Source organism: Pan paniscus, chromosome 11, assembly GCF_029289425.2.
Source record: "Pan paniscus chromosome 11, NHGRI_mPanPan1-v2.0_pri, whole genome shotgun sequence".
NCBI classification, from domain to species: Eukaryota; Metazoa; Chordata; class Mammalia; order Primates; family Hominidae; genus Pan; species Pan paniscus.
The window spans coordinates 86,436,883-86,452,283 of NC_073260.2; the positions used below are offsets into that span (position 1 = coordinate 86,436,883).

The following is a 15,401-nucleotide window of genomic DNA, read 5'->3' on the forward strand; positions in this document are numbered from 1 at the left end:
TGAAGAAAGGAAGAAGTTATTATTCAATATACAGTCTAGTTGGTTAAGTTCCTGAGGACAAATAGTTTTCTTACAATTTAAAACAAAATGCAGGTAGGTTAAAGAGTGTAATGTTTAAGAGTTTAACCAATAAAGGGCTAGAAGGAAATAAAAGTAAAAATATTTACTAGCTTTGGATATTAAGAAGGATTTCTCTGCCCGTAATCCCAGCACTTTGGGAGGCCGAGGTAGAAGGATCTCTAGAGACCAGCCTGGGCAACATAGAAAGACCCCATCTCTACCAAAAAAAGAAGGATTTCTCAGTATAAAATCAATAAAATTCATAACAGAAAAGGTTAATGAATTCAACTACATAAAACTTAAAGTCTCTATGTCAAATGTACCACATGAAAAAGAGTTTGACATCCTAAGTCATCAAGGAAATGAAAATCATTATTGCAATGAGATGCCACTACAGTCCACTAGAATGACTAAGATTTAAAAAACTTATAGCACCATATGTTGGCAAGATATGGAGAAACTAGAACCTCATACACTGCTGGGGCGAGTGTTAAATGGTACAATCACTTTAGGAAACAGTATGGCAGTTTCTAAAAAAAGTTAAATGTACACTTGCCATATAATCCCGCAAACCATTCTTAGATATTTAGCCAAAAAAATATGTCCACGAAAAGTCTTGTACGAAAGTGCTCATTGGAGCATTATTTATAATAGCTAAATACTAGAGACAACCCAAACGTCGGCCCACCAGAGAATGAATAAACAAACTGTGCTATGTTCATACAATGGAATATCACTAAGCAATAAAAAGGAAGAGCACATCAACCGTGACAACATGGGTAAATCTCAAACACATCATGCTGAGTGGAAGAAGCCAGACACAGAAAAGGCCATGCTTTACAATTCCACCTGCATGAAATTCTAGAACAAGCAAGACTGATCTATGGTGATAGAAATCAGAGCAGTGGTTGCCTCTGGCAGAGCAGTGGGAGGGTGAGGATTGACTGGAAGAGAGCACAGAGAAACTTTCTAGGGTAATAGAAATATTTATATATATGTTCATTTTTTTCTTTCAAAGTAGTGATTGTCCTGAAGAATCAGAGAGGAGTACTCAGGGTGTTGCAAGTCCTGATTAGGCAGAGGCATTAATCACATTTCATGCATCTCCAATAATCATGTTCTATCTGCCCTCCAAAACGAGGAACAGGTAAGGATTATCCCACCCATCGATAAGCATTATATATTTTGATAGAAATGTGGGTTACACAGGTATATGCATTTGTCAGAATTCATGAAACTTACACTTAAGCCCTATGTCAGGGTGACCAATCTTTTGGTCTCCCTGGGCTACACTGGAAGAAGAATTGTCTGGGGCCACACATAAAATACACTACTGTCACAGGATCCTTGGGGTGTCACTTTTCTGGCTGGAAACCTCTGTGGCACCTTTGCCTGAGTTTTGCTTGGGCCCACTGGGCTCGTTCTGCCCACTTGGCCTGGCAGGCTTTGCTCACCTTGCATGAAAAGCCTGGATCCCATGCCTGCCAAGGGCAATTCAGGTGCAGAGTGATAAGGGGTATGTGAGTGAGTGAACGTGAGGTCTGGCTGCTGCACACAGCCAGGCACTCCAGCTGCAGCAGGGCAGGCAGCTCCAGGCACTGGCATGGGTGCCAGTTCCCTGCAAGGCTACAGCGGGACCAGGCGTACTGCAAGCAGTTTCTATGGCTGGCACTGGGGAACATGGTGGTGCCTGGAAGCTTGGAGACTCCAAGAACTGCAGAACTCCAAAAAGGGTGTCACAGCCCTGGCTCAAGGAGCTCCTAGGTCTGGGATCCCCAAAGGGCTGAAACTCTTCTCTCCTTCTCTCTTCTCTCATCTTCCGCAATGTGGCAAGCAAAGGACATGTTTCAGTTCTGTTTGTGTTACAGTTCTTTCAGCCCTGCCATTCAGCAGGTCCCAAGTTCTTGTCCTGCATCCAGAAAGAATGAGGTATGCAGACAAGTGGAGGGTAGCAAGGTGAAGAAGTGCTTTATTGAGTGATAGAACAGCTCAGAGGAGACCCGCAGTGGGTAGCTCCTGTCTGCAGGCAGGTCATCCGAACAAGTGTCCAGCTCTCAGCAGAGAGGAGACCCACAGTGGGTAGCTCCTCTCTGCAGACAGGTCATCTGTGCAAGTCTGGCTGAGTCTGGGGTTTTTACATGCCTCAGAGGGGAGGAAGTATGTGCTGATTGGTCCATGGGCAGCCATGGGCAGACCCAGAAAAAGCACCAAAAGTTCTCACTGTGGTCGGCAGAACTGGCAGCCTGGACCCCAGGCTGTCCCTGGCCTGAAGCGGGGGTTTCATCAGGGACACGCCCCTTTCTGCCCAGGAGCCTGTCTGTCTCCTGCTGCCATTAACCTGCCATCCATGGTGCCCACAGTGCTCAGGCTGTTCATGCTGAGGGGTGCCTGCAGACATGCCCTAGCCGCCCTTATCCCTGCCTTGGCCTCTCTCCCCTGCTCATCTGCATTCAAAGTCTGGAGGGGGCTGAAGCAGCAGGGAGCTGGCGTGTTAGCACTGCCCTAAGTGTGCACACACCCAGCTGGGTCATGACAGCACCTGGGCTCAGCCACAACTTTGCTCCAAAATTGGAGTGGATGCTGGGAGTGGGGAGAGGCCAGGCAGCAAGAGCAGTAACTTCAGAGCCTTCAGGGACAGGGGACTTCCTGGGCCCCTAGAGTGCAGAGAGGTCTGGGTCTGCAGCCATGGCTGGGCAGCTCCAGCTGCCCCAGTAGGGTGGGGCTCCCATACCTCCAACTTGGAAGTGGGCAGGGCTTCTGCCTGTTCCCAGCTCTCACTGGCTCTGTGAAGCGGGCAGCCCTGGCTACCCCTCACCCACTGCAGCCAGTATCATGGCAGCAGCCAGGCCACCACCGCCATCACTAACACTAACGACAGCTGATGAGCTAAAAACAAACAAACAAAATCTCATAATATTTTAAGAATGTTCAGGAATTTGTGTTGGGCCACATTCAAAGCTGTCCTGAGCTGCATGCAGCCCGTGGGCCACAGATTAGACAAGCTCGATTGTGCATTTCAGTAACAAAAAGTGATGCCAGGTGCATTTGGCTCAAGCCTGTAATCCCAGCACTTTGGGAAGCCAAGGCAGGCAGATCACTTGAGATCAGGAGTTCGAGACCAGCCTGGCCAAAGTGGTGAAACTCCGTCTCTACTAAAAATACAAAAATTAGCCAGGCATGGTGGGGCGTGGTGGGGCTGAGGCAGGAGAATCACTTGAACCTGGGAGGCAGAGGCTGCAGTGAGCCAAGATTGCACCACTGCACTCCAGCCTGGATGATAGAGTGAGACTCCATCTCAAAAGAAAAAAAAAAAAGTGAAAGAAACAAACAAAATTAAACGCAAATAAATTAAAAATAATGTTGTGAAAAATATGACAGTCTTGTAACTTTAATATATAAAGATTACTTGAAAATGAATAATTAATATCCAAAAGAAAGAAAAATGAATATGAACAGTCAATTCCCCCCAAAAGAGGTGAATATACACACACACAGACACACACAGAAATGAAGGTATGAACAGTAATAAAATAGTAGGAATAGATACTACACATGTATATATATATATACACACACGTGTGTCTATATATATGTGTGTATATATATATATATGAAAAGTGATCAAAGAAATCTATGAAAATTAGTAATAAAAGAAAGTATAATACCAATGAATCTAGATATCAAATTAATTAACAGAGATTGTTTAACAATGGTGAAACTAAATGGCTATCTGGATAAAGAAGGGGACGGTGCTCAGTAACTGCTTACCCAAAGCTTAAGCAAAATCCTTCCTCGGTCCAATCTGTTTTCAAGTCTGCAGCACATGGCAGAAATGATAACATCCAGGTCAGCATTCTGAAACCCAGCCATTGCTGTCGGGGTCCCCCAGAGGGCTCCACTTGGAAGCTGAGAGGTGGAGAACCCTGAGCCCTCCATGTTCTCTATGCCACCCAGGAATTTCCATCCTGACTCATAAATTCTTTCCCACCTCCCTCAAATCTGCAACCCACATCATTACCTAGAGTCTAACTCATTCAGTTCTCCCATCTGTCTTCACTCTGTATCGCCTAAGTCTTTTCAATCACTCCCTCCCCAGTTTTCTCATGTAAAAGATTGACTTTGATAATCTGATATCAGTCAATAATTTCCCAGAATGTCACAGGTCCTGAGGAAAGAGGTTTCCCTGATAAGATATCATCTTATTTCCTTTGTGTAAGAATGTGCTATCAGTAAATGAGCAGAAAAGAAGACAGTTCAGAGAGGTGAAATGCAATTAATAAACAAACATATTAAAATATTCAACCTCACTGGGAATAAGAAAAATGCAAATGAAATTAAGGCCCCATTTTTACCTATAAAATTAGAAAATAATTAATTTGTATTTACAATACCTAATCCTGAGAAGAGAATAATAAAATTGGGGGTACTGTGTATTGTACTGCCCCTTGAGAAAGCAGTTTGACAATATATATTGAGTCATAAAAATGTTCACACTGTTGACCCAGCAATTCATCTTCTGGAATGGTATACTGAAGAAAAAAGTCAAAAAAGAGAAGAGAAAAAACTTCACATACAAAGATATTCACAGTTGTTCAGAAACCATATAAATAACCCACAAGAAGACAGTTAAGTAAATTAAGGCACATGTATAAAATGAAACTGTCTGTAGGCATTAAAGTATGACTTAATGAAATGCAAAAGCAATTTACTGAAAAAATGATCAGCCACCCTCATGATTAAATAAATGCAATTAAAGTGATAGGGATATACCATTTTCCACCCTTCAAATGGACAAAGATTTAAAATCTCATTAATGTCCTTTTGGGAAAATGAGGGCATGTTTATTTACTGTTTGTGGGAGTGTAAATATTGTGACTTCTTGTGCATATGTGGGTAAACTATCCAAGCATACAAAAGATATGGGCAGTAATATAACAAACACCTGTGTATCTCCTACTTAAGCTCCAAAATATTCACATGTATGTGACTTCTTTGAAGAGCAGTTTTGCATTGCCTATCACACTTCTAAACGTATATATTCTTTAACTCCGATAATTCCATTCCTAAGAATTTTATGTACAAAAATAGTTCCACCTGTGCACAAAAATAAGTATGTTAAAAGGTATATTGCAGTATTCTTTTTAATGGCAATAGATTAGAAACAATAGAAAGTCCACATAGTAGAGAACTGTCGAACAAGCCCTGCTCCATCCCCACAACAGAACAGCATCCCGCTCTTGAAAGGGAGTGAGCTCTCTCTATATGCTAATAAGGAAGTATCTCCAAGATACAGCATTGAGTGAAAAAGCAAGGTGCAGAACAGTATGCACAGTAGGATCCCACTTGTTTATTTTAAAATATATGCACATATATGCTTGTATATGCATTAAAAATTTTGGGAAGAATTCCCAAGAAACTAATGAAAAGCAGTTTCCCTACAGGAAGGCAGGCTGAGGGAGGATGGAGAAGACTTTCATTTTCATCTTTTATTCCTTCTGAACTGTTTGCATTTTGTTTTACCATATGCATGTGTTGCTTTTGTCATTTAAAAACTAACTTTAAAAGATAAGTATGAATACTACATTGCAAATGGGAAATGCATATAATATTAAGTGAACAAGATGGACTCTGCTCTGCATGTCATGCAGCTGTACAGGGTCTTGTGGAGACAAAGGTAATCCTGCTGCCTCTGTCCTTAACTCCAGCCCTGCCATCTACTCCAGAATCCCCTCCCTCTCCCCAAACTTCATCCTCTCCCTTGAGCATTAACACATCAGGTGTCTCCTCATTAAATCAAAAACAGAAACTCAGCAACCTCTCTGGCTCCAGCACTCCCTGTTCCTTCCATAGCCCCTCCAAGCTGGCTTCCATCCCATCACCCCCTTGTCCCCAGCTTTTTCCAAGCTCTGCAATCACTCGATTGTAAAATTACTTTTCCATTACCATATCACTGGAGCTCTCTGCAGAGGATTACTTCCGCATTATCTCCTCCTGAGGCTTGGGTCACCCTGGACCCTTCCAGACTCTCCCAGCTCTTGGAAGCCTCGTCCTGGCCAGTCTCCTCCCTGAACTCTGGCAGATTAAGCTCTAGCCCTCCTCTCTCTTGTCTATATACAGTCTCCCTAGATGATCTCATCTATTTGTGCTGCAGAATCCTCACTTGTGTAGTGAAGACACCCTGACACAGCCTGTGGATGCTGTACTGTTTCTTGATCCAGCATACATTCCTAGGAATGACACCTCACTTCTGCTTTGGGGAATTGCTCATTCTCAATTCCACATGGTCACAGGGGAACTGCCAATCACAATGGCCCTGTCCTCTAACTTCAGGACTGGGGCACTCTTATTCATTCTTGATCCAGGCCAATCAGAGTTCTCCCAGAACTCTGCTGCTGGCAGAAATTAGCCTCTTTCCCCTGGAGACACTAAGCCTTATCTGGTGGAGAGAACCTACATGCAGAATGAAGCCAAATACAGCCAGCAGAACTGAGATGTGGAGAGACAGAGAGATGGACAGACAGGCTATAACTGACATCATTGAACATCACTGAACCCCTAGGTCCAGCCATGCCTAATATCAGAACCAACCAACCCCTGGGCTTTCCACTAACATGAGCCAATAAATTGCCTTTCTGACTTGAGACAGTCAAAGTTAGGATTATGACTCATAACTAGAAGAATGCTGGCTAATATACTCCTAAACCACTATCCGAAGCTTCAAATTTATAAGCACGACAGTCTGCTGGATATCTCCACTTGCAAGCCACCATGAATCTCAGCCTCAACACGTCCAGAACTGAATCCTTTGTCTTCCCTGCCCCCAGCCACCCAGCTCCTCCACCACGGTCTTTTCCCAGCCTCTCCAGCCATAGACACACAAGCTAAAACAGAGCCAACAGAAAGCTTGAAATAATAGCTTTTTCTGCCGTGTTCGAGATTTTCCAATTCAATTTTGTAAACATCAAATACTGTATTCAGTTGTACGAGTTCCAGGAAACTAGGTTAAAACGCCATCTTTAGAAAGACTGAGGATCCGCTATGCAGGAGCTGTGCATCAGTGCCTCAAGCAAGTGCTTTCCAAAGGGTTAGACTTCCTCCCCTTCACTAGCCCGGAAATCATTGCTGATGAGTCCATGCAGATTGGATTTCACCTTTCCCAAACCTAATACTTTCAGCTAATGGCAGTCCCAACACTGCCATGAGAAGCAACTCGCCAATCACTGCACACCTCCAAGCCCATCACTCTACTCCTCAAGAACTTTCTATGGCTCCCCATCACCAAAAGGCTCCAACCACCCTGGATCATCTACTGCTCACTGGACATACTGCATGCATTTCTGCCCTGGGATTCCACTCACTCTCTTCCCTAGTCATTCTATTTCCACCTCGTCTCTGCTTCCTTCCTGCCAAGGCATGGATCAAATTCACTCCATCCAGGAAATTGTGGTGCCACCTTCATTCCCAAGTAGGATAAAAATGCCTTCTTCTTCCGATACTCAAAGAACTTATTTGTAACTCTGATGCCTCTGAGAACATATGCCTTTGGTTAGTTTCCATGTGTGGATTCATACAGCTCATCTCCCCAGCTAGGTTGTCAAGTCTACTTGAAGCCTCACCTCAAAGCTGGATTGACGTCTTCCTCCTCTGAGTTCCCGTAGCAACGAGGTGCATCTCCCACACTGCCTTTCACAGTGACTATAACTGCCTCTTCCCAAATCCAGCTCTCCTCTTTTTGTGTGGGTGCCGGGCGAACTCGTGTCTGTCTCCATCACAAGACCCCTGACACCTTTGCTTGATGCCATCAGGTACTGTCCCCTTAATCAGATGACTTTGAGAGCTTGAATCAATTCAGCTCAGCTGAAAGGCTGCCTTATCTAGGGTAAAGGAGGTGAGAAGGCAGAGATTCCTGCCTGGGGACATCCAGAAGGCACCAAAAATTAAGCGTACATTCACAGGGCTAGTCACCCCTTCAACTGCTGACAGCCCCTTCCCTGGGATCTCAATCGCAGGTTTGCACAAGGACATCATATGCAGACAGCTGCCAAGTCCTCTCCCTTGGAAACTCTTCAGGAGCTGAAAGAAGAATTGGCGGAGACAAGGAGAAACAGCCTAAGGAGAGGAGAAAAATAGAAAGAGCCAGGTGTCAAGGAGGCAAGGAAAGCATTTCGAGAAAGGGGGGGTGATCTGGAGGGCTGGAGAAGGAGCCAGAAGATGCTGGCATCCCTTACTGAGAGGAAGGCTCAACTAGGCTGGTGGGGTAGGGAGGATAGGGGTAAGTCCAGAGCCCGCTGGAATCCTTCAAACCTGCTTGTGTAACTAAGAAGGAAAAACCCTTTTCCTTCTCTCCACCTCCAGGCCTTTGCTCAGGTGCAGCCTTCTTCTCCTCTAAGACCACTTCCTGCCTGAAAAGTCCTCTCTGCCTTCACTGCCCAGCTTGATCTCACTCCTCCACGAAGCTGCCTTCTGGATGTCCTGCCTTCCGGATTGTGGGAGAGATTCCCAGTCCTCTGAGCTTAAGGCTGTGACTCTTGATGATAAAAGGCATTTCATTCTGCTGCACGTCACACTTATGTGTGGCCTATCCTGCCCTCAAGGCTGTGAAAGCAAGCTGCAAAGAACAGGAGGAGAAGGGTAAGCGACTCCTGCAGACCCACTAAGTGCTGCACCCAGGCTTGGGATGCTTTCTCTTTCTGCTCTGAAAGCCCTGAGGCTCTGAGAAGGAGACTCAAAGCAGCCATCAGAGGTGAGATATGTCTTTTCCTTTTAACAATGTATGCTAAAACCTCACGCCCATTAAGATGGCTAGTATCAAAAACAGAAAATGGCCAGTGTTAGTGAGAATATGGAAGATACATGCACGTTGAGGGTAATGAATGGCACAGCCACTACGGAAAACAGTGTGGTGGTTCCTAAAAAACATTAAACATAGAATTATAATACCAGCTGGGCGTGGTGGCTCACGCTGTAATCCCAGCACTTTGGGAGGCCGAGGTGGGCAGATCACCTGAGGTCAGGAGTTTGAGACCAGCCTGGCCAATGTGGTGAAACCCCGTCTCTACTAAAATACAAAAAAAAAAAAAAAACCAACAAACAAACCCCACAAAAAATTAGCTAGTCATGATGGTGCACACTTGTAATCCCAGCTACTCAGGAAGCTGAGGCAGGAAAATCACTTGAACCTGGGAGGCTGAGGTTGCAATGAGCTGAGATCACACCATTGCACTCCAGCCTGGGCAACAAGAGCAAAGCTCTGTCTCAAAAAAAAAAAAAAAAAAAAAAAAAAAAAAAAAGAGGAAGAATTGAAGAATTATACCACCACATGATCCTGCAATTCCACTTCTTGGTAAATACCCAAAAGAGTTGAAAGCAGGGTCTTGAACAGATATTTATGCACCCGTGTTCATAGCAGCATTATTCACAACAGCCAAAAGGGAAAACCACCCAAATGTCCGCCTATGGCTGGATGGATAAGCAGAACGTGGCATACGTACACACAGCAGAGTATTATTCCAACTTAAAAGGAAGGAAATCCTGACACCTGCTTCAACACGGATGAATCTTGAGGACATTATGCTAAACAAAAGAGGCCAGTCATAAAAAGACAAGTATTGTATGATTCCACTTCTATGAGACATCTAGAGTAGTCAAATTCGTAGAGAAGGAAAGTGGAATGGTGTTTGCCAAAGGATGAGAGGAAGGGGAACAGGGAGTTATTGTTTTGTAGGTAGAGTTTGAGTTTTGCGAGATAGCAGAGTTATAAAACTGGATGGTCATGACAGTTGCACAACAATGGAAATATATTTAACACCACTGAACTGAACACTTTAAAATGGTTCAGGTAAAATTTTTTGTCGTGTATTTTACCATAATTTTTTTAAAAGCATGCAAAACTTGCATTCTACTCCATAATATATCCATCTGATCTTAGTATTAAAATGATTTATGAATTTTTTTCTCCTGAAATCTTTGATAACAGTTGATGTTCCAGGAAGATGCCCTGTGTTTTTCCTGTCCCCGGGGAGGGAAGCCAGAATCCCTGTGTCTGCCCTTCTTCCGCCCTCCTCCCCTAGGTCCTCAAGTGCTCTCCTGCCTGACAAGAGTTTCCTCCTTGCCTTAGGGAGGCAGAACTTTGTTCTGCATTCTTCTATGCTGCTGACGGTGGGAACAGCCTACTCTGGAGTACCGGAAGGTTTTGAAGAGTAGGGCCAGAGAAGGAAAGCTGAGTGAAATGTTAGAATTAGACCAAATGCAGCTTCTTCAGCTGATGAATTCAGTTTCACAGAGCAATCTTTTTTCCCTTTCTTATAGAGTAGTGGCTGTCTCCTGGCTCCCACAACTGCACAAAACAAAGGAGCTCAATTCTGCTAATAATCGTGTTTCCATAATTGTGCATTGGAGTGCTGAGGCTACCCTAGGATATGCCTGTGGCTTCCTACCCATCCACTCCCCTGTCTGCAATCTCAGGCTCTCCTCTCCACACATCATTGAAAGGGAATTCCTAAAACAGGGCCACTTAGCAACTTGATGTCCAACATAGCACTAGGCTCTATAGGACATAATTGGACAAGTCTGACCCCATCCCCTCCCTGCCTCCTATGGCTCCCCCTGTCTCTAGGTCAAATCTGAAGCTCCACAGCCTTGTTCCCAAGTCTCATCGCCTGCTGCCTTCCCAGTGAGCTAGAAGCTCACAGTTTCTCCCAAGCTTTTGGACATTCTGCTCTCTCCACCTGATTCTAAAATCACTGTCTTCCCAGAGCACCATATCTGCTCTCTTTCAGGCCTGAAGAACTTACTATCTTGTGCTTTGCTCCTCTGTTAAACTGTGGTCACCCTAAATCTGAGGCTGCTCACAGTTCAGCTCTGGCCAGGTGTGGCATGTAGGAGACATTAACAAACATTCTAAAGAAATTAACTAGAGAGGGCTCCCTCGAAAGAGGTTCCCAGACTCACTGTGATTTTCTGTCCTCTGCAGACAGTTCCCAACACCTCATGGTTCAGGCCATGGGTGGCTGCCTGACCCAGCCCAGGCCAGTTTGAGTCCTTCTAGGGATTTCCCCAACAGGACCTGGGGAAAGAGGAACCGTCTGTCTCTTGGTATAAAGCTCTGAGCTGTGGGACACTGGAGAGTGGTCAGCACTGTGTCCTCTAGTGTAGAAGAAGCCATCAGCGGCAAAGCTGACACAAAGATAAGCAGAGACGAAAGACAGTCCTGGCTGCATTCAGCTACAGGGACATGATTTGTTGACATGAGCAAGGCCTTTCCATGATTTCGTGACATGGAAAAGCCCAGTATCTTTTCAATAATTCCCTTTGGCCTTGGCCTAAACTTTTTTGAGTGGGGTTTCTGTGACAGCCAAAAGCATCCTGACCATAAATGACAGAGTGAACCAAGTGTATTCTGACTTTTTTATTCTGACTTTGGTCTTTGCTGCAAGGAACCCTAAAGTCAAGCTTGGAAGACTCCCTGTAGGAAGAGTCCCCAAATATATCTTCTCATCCACCTGGGGCAACAAGAGGCCTTTGCCATTGCCCCTGCTCCTTCTTCCCTGGACCCAATCTCAGATGCTTTCCTCCCTCTGCCTTCCAATCTAAAGAACTCCATGAAATTCCAAAGAACCTATCCCAACAGGCAGCTGCTAGTCTGTCCTCCTTGGTTCCAGGAGCTCAAGCCCAGTGGAGTTTCCTCCCCAAAGGAGTGGCCCATTCCTATTCCTCACTTGTCCCCTGCCCACGACTTTTTCCTGGGACCCCACAGAGACAGCCTGGCCAGCAAGGAGGGGTAACTGGAATGGAGGCCAGGGGTGGTTTTCACTTCTGGGCTTGGGTGAGGGGGCGGGGGGGGGGCGGGGGCCGGGGAAGTGTTTCTCTCACTGTACAAAAGCCAAGAGCTGTTCAGAAGTCAATTTCAAGATCCCATCTCAGTGCTCTCTCTCTAGCCCCTCATCCTTAATGAGATGAGACAAGATGAGACAAGATAAGAGAATGGGCAAGAGTCAGCCCGGAGCACATTGGAAAACCCCTAGCTGGTGCAGAAGCCTCAGGCTCCAGTCTCAGCTCTGCCTTGACTGGCAGTACAAACGCATGAAAGCCCCTTCCTCTCTCTGAACCTCTCTTTCTCCAGCTGTAAATTGAGGGGGTTGGATGGCTTCTAAGGGCGCTTTCAACTCTGATGGAGGAGGACTCCTCTGTTAGATGGGAAGGGAAAGGGAACACGGAATTCCCAGGGGCAGGGGGAGAGAGGGCAGCACACACATCAGAGAAGTACAGCCATGTGGCAGCCTGGGACCCCATTCCAGTCCTAGGCACAGCCAGAAACTGATGCTTGCCATCCTGCCCACGGCCCCTCCCTTCAGACAGCAGGGTGATTTGGGGGTCCCCCCAGAGATAAGAACCTCATGGAGAAGGTCTCTGACTCCAGTGTCCTGTGGAGGTTCCTGCAGCCTAAAAAGGCCTCTCTCTTTGCATCCATCCCACCACCTCTCCTCCTCCCACTTCATCTTGGCCCCCTTTGATGACAGGGAAAAGAGACCCAGGGGACAAGCCCAAAGAACAGACACCTTTGAGGGAGGTTTCAGGAGAACAGGGTGACAGGGAAGCCATGGCTGGGAGTCAGGAGACCCTGGCCCACCATGTGCCCCCCGGTTAGTCCCTTCCCCTCTCCAGGCCCAGGTCTGTCCTTTGCACAATGAGGGGCAGGGCCACAGGGCTGCTGAGAACCCTGCCTTCTGGAGCCTTTACCCTGGGAATGATTCTAGGTCCTCAGTCTCCCAGGGATGGTACAGCTCAATAATCTCATTGTCTCATTTACCTGGGGCATTTGATGGTTAGCCTGAGAAAGAGAGAGAGAAACAGTCCCATCCACGCAAATTGTAATATCCTCAGTCATCACAGGCAGCCAAGGAGCCAAGGACAAGACATAGGCCACTTCCCAGTGCCAACCCTGCCACCATTCCCACCATCCCCAGTGTACAGCCTGCATCTTTTGTGTCCTGGAAAAGCAGGGTGAGGGGGGTTTGAATAGAAATAATCCTTTCCCTACCCCAAGGAAGGCATGGCCCAGCCAAGTCACACCTGTGCTGTGGGAAGAGGCTGAGATCTAAGAGTCAGCTGTGCTGCCTCAGGCCCCAGGGAAAGGAGAATGGGAGGAGTCAGGAAGGGGAGGCAGGAGGAAGGGGAGGCAGGAGGAAGGGGCTTCTCCTGGCTTTGCTGCACCCAGTGAGCCTTCTGGTGGATCCCCTGTAAGTTCCCTGGGTAAACACTCCCATATATAAATGTAGGCTCCAGTGCAGCCCGAGGGCAGAGAGAAATGATTTGTGGATTATGCACCTTCACCCTGTAGAGATAGATGAAGAGTTGTTTCTGCCCCAACTAGACCATGTCGGCCAAGGCCAGGGCCCTCTCCTGGGAACTCACCATGTCAAACCACTGAGATTTCGGGACTGTTACTGTAGTTAGTCCACCCTGACTAATACACAATCCCAAGTGAATGACGTGAGTCTGTTTCTTCTTAACTGCGGGTGGGTGCCTGGGGTTCTCCCTGGTAGTTTGAGGATCCCCAGGAAGCACCCCCATCCCTCTGCGGAGCCCCTCCTATCTACCCTGGCTCTGCATGTCTGCACCCAACTCCATCCTTCTAACCCCCTGCATGTCATCATGTCCTCCCCCCAACTCTGCACCCCACCCTCTTTCATAGACCTTCACTTCCCCAAGAACCATTAGCCGCCGCCACATACATCACTGAAGGTCTGAGGTTAACAGCAGGGGATTACTTTACAGAATAAGAAAACCATTTAAAATTAAACATCAGGCATCACTGTTGCTTAAAGCTCATCTGCCAAACTTACCATGGGGAGTCTCTTATTGCTTTGGCTTCTGATAAGATTCCAGCCACTTTGTGTTTATTTATTCATTCAACAATTATTGATTGTGCACCTGCTGTGCTCAAGGCACCCCTCCTAAGTGCTAGGACATGTAGAAAACAAAGCCGTCCCTTCGATCACAAAACTTACTTTCTATTAGGAACAAAGGACAATAAACAAGCAAATAAACACATAATATACTGTCAGAGTTAAGAAAAAATTATTCAAAACATGAAAATGATTCAAAACATTGTCTAACAAGCTCCCTAACTGTCTTGTGACTTTCTAGGGCTGGGCTGTCCAATACGGTAGCCATTCACCACATTGGCCATTTAAGTTTAATTTATTAACTTTATATTAATTGTAAATTGGCCATTTACATTAACTTTACATTAATTACATGAATTAAATATATTTAATATAATAAATAAATATATATATTTTAGATGGGGTCTCACTCTGTCACCCAGGTTGGAGTGCAGTGGTATGATCTCAGCTCACTGCAATCTCCACCTCTCAGGCTCAGGTGATCCTCCCACTTCAGCCTCCTGAATAGCTGCGACCACAGGTGCTCACCACCACGCCCAGCTAATTTTTTGTATTTTTGGTAGAGTTGAGATTTTGCCATATTGCCCAGGCTGGTCTTGAACACCTGAGCTGAGGCAATCTGCCTGCCTCTGCCTCCCAAAGTCCTGAGATTACAGGCATGGGCCACCATCCCCGGCTCATAAATTATATATTTACATATAATTTATATATAAATATTAAATTATTCATGTTATCTTAATATTATAGTAAAATACATATAACAATATATAATAGCTATTTACTTATATTGATTAAATATCTTAAAATTTAATTCAAACAACTAAAATTGTTTCTCAATCACACCAACCACATGTCAAGAGCTGAACAGCCACTTGGGGGCTAGAGACTATCCTATTGTTTGGTGCAGATTTTCTTCATTAGAGAAAGTCCTTTTAGACAGGGCTGTTCTAGGAGAGTCACTTTGGCTTGACTTACTATTTACTATTGATTAGGGCCCAGACTCTAGGAAGTTAAATGTTAACTTCAAGAAGATTAATAAGCTGCAAATGATTTTTGTCCAGCAGAGATGCAAATGGTTTCTATCTGAAGAAAAGATAACCCCAAAGGTTGCAGTTTTATCATCCTATAGGACATTAACCAATTTAGTATCTAACTTTGCCATCTTATTCCAGCACTCTCTTTCCATTGATTACATATAGCAGGTTCTCATATCCGCTCTTGAACCAGCTCTGTCATCTTGCTGATTCCTCACTAATGAGTTAAATAAATCACTGACACGTCCCGCTAGATGCTTCTATGAAAGTCATGTTTTTGACTCTTTGGAAATTATACTTTGACATCAGATAATGATCAGTGCTATGAAGACAATTTAAGCAGAGTGAAGAGACAGTGACCGTGTGTGATTTTAGCTAGTCAGGTCAAGGAAGGCCCTTT

At 45.3% G+C, this 15,401-nt stretch overlaps 2 long non-coding RNA genes and 1 other non-coding gene across 5 annotated transcripts in view; 1 reads left to right on the forward strand and 2 right to left on the reverse strand.

The window, feature by feature from the left end:
- The window catches only part of LOC117981687 (uncharacterized), a 124,958-nt gene extending 118,708 nt beyond the window's left edge, over positions 1-6,250 (reverse strand). For both annotated transcript variants that reach the window (XR_008619722.1, XR_004673298.2), the window contains exon 1: positions 6,004-6,250. This is a non-coding gene — a long non-coding RNA (uncharacterized LOC117981687). The remainder of the gene's footprint in view (positions 1-6,003) is intronic.
- On the reverse strand, positions 1,097-1,230 carry LOC112440890 (U8 small nucleolar RNA). The gene has a single exon (XR_003028882.1). It is a non-coding gene; the product is annotated as a U8 small nucleolar RNA (small nucleolar RNA).
- A 1,430-nt stretch (positions 6,251-7,680) lies between the features above and the next one.
- Positions 7,681-15,401, forward strand: part of LOC117981686 (uncharacterized) — a 70,830-nt gene continuing 63,109 nt past the window's right edge. For both annotated transcript variants that reach the window (XR_010109147.1, XR_010109148.1), the window contains exons 1-2: positions 7,681-7,865; positions 8,416-8,803. This is a non-coding gene — a long non-coding RNA (uncharacterized LOC117981686). The remainder of the gene's footprint in view (positions 7,866-8,415; positions 8,804-15,401) is intronic.